The 1,512-nt window shown below is 31.4% G+C and overlaps 1 pseudogene; it reads left to right on the forward strand.

Moving 5' to 3' along the window:
* LOC122514311 overlaps positions 1-949 on the forward strand; it is a 2,315-nt pseudogene extending 1,366 nt beyond the window's left edge.
* The last annotated feature ends 563 nt before the right edge of the window (positions 950-1,512 follow it).

The raw sequence follows: 1,512 nt of genomic DNA on the forward strand, positions 1-1,512 counted from the left end.
AAAAAAACTATCAGTTTTACTATTAGTATACATTCAAATTCTTTTAATAAAATTTTGTAATTTTCCTAAAAACGTCTAGCAATATTTATAGTAATTTATTATTATTTCATGAATTAACTGAATAATAAATTTTAATGGTGACACATATATATATTATCTTTTCTTCTATTTTTCCTTTTTTTTCAGAACTTCCTGCACAAATTTTCCATTATAAAACTTTATCCTTGCTAATTCTATCTTAATTATTAACAATTCTCACTAATGTTCATCAATAATGATATATACGATCATTTTTCAAAAGCATCTTACGATGATAACACCATAAAGAAAGTATACTTTTCTTACTTTTTCTATTTCTTCATATTTTCTTTGCTCGTTTCTTTCAACAAACAAAAGAAAGATAATAACACCCAATCCTACCTCATACCACCCACCCAACCCCCTCCGTCACGCTTTCTTTCAGTCTATCTGTGTTTTTATCAATACCGTAAGATCGATACATGCCTTCGAGGTTGCTTGATAACGAGGCCACCCAAGGCGTCACCGTTATTGTCGACGATTTAATTGGACGAGTTGTCGAAAACACGAATCCTTATCGATCGTTAACGGATACGAACGGGTATATTGTATAATCATGAAATATTCTTGATTAACAAAAACTAAAGATGATTAATTACACGTTATATACATATATATATATATTAATTCCCCATACACTTAACATACACGTGGCTTCGTTAATTTATGTAACAAGTAACCGAGCAAAATAGATTATCCCGTAACAAATCGATCTACGCGAGAAAATAATTAATTAATTAATTAAAAAAAAAAAAGTAAAGAAATAAAAAAGAAGGAAAAGAAAGACTTAGAGGAAGTGAAAAAATATTTAATTAAACCACGTTACTGCAAGGGTACGTACGCGTTAATAAATTTCGAACGAATAGAATAAGCGAATCATGGAGTGCATGATTTATTACGAAAGTATTAAAATATATATTATCAATTTTCTCATAATTCTCTCACATTGTATATAAATTTAACGTGTGCACGTGTTTGTATATATTTGCGTGTGTATATTTATTATATTATACGTTATATATATGAAAATGTGTGTGTGTGTGTGTATAAATGAACCCAAGAAAAAATATTTGTAAAATAGGACACGTATTTTTTCTTCCTTTTTTTTTCTATAAAAAAAAATACGTTCGTTCATTCTAATGAAATAAGAGTCGAAGGAAAATTTCAGGATGACCGAGAGTTCCAATTTAAAGCATCGATTTCCGTTCCCTCAGTTAACTCGAGCCATCCCTCTTAATCTATTCTATACTACTTTTTTTCTCCTCCTCCCCCTCCACCCCCTCCTCCTCTCTAGCACCACCCCTTTCCTACTCTTCTTCCTTCCTTTCTCGTCTCGTTTGTCGGTCAAGATTTTTCAACTTTCTCATTCAGTGAAGTCGACCCCCTGTAGGCATTTGCCGTGAATGTGATGGTGATGGTGATGGTGATGGTGAT

This window comes from Polistes fuscatus, unplaced genomic scaffold (genome assembly GCF_010416935.1).
Source record: "Polistes fuscatus isolate 324 unplaced genomic scaffold, CU_Pfus_HIC Scaffold14, whole genome shotgun sequence".
NCBI lineage: Eukaryota > Metazoa > Arthropoda > Insecta > Hymenoptera > Vespidae > Polistes > Polistes fuscatus.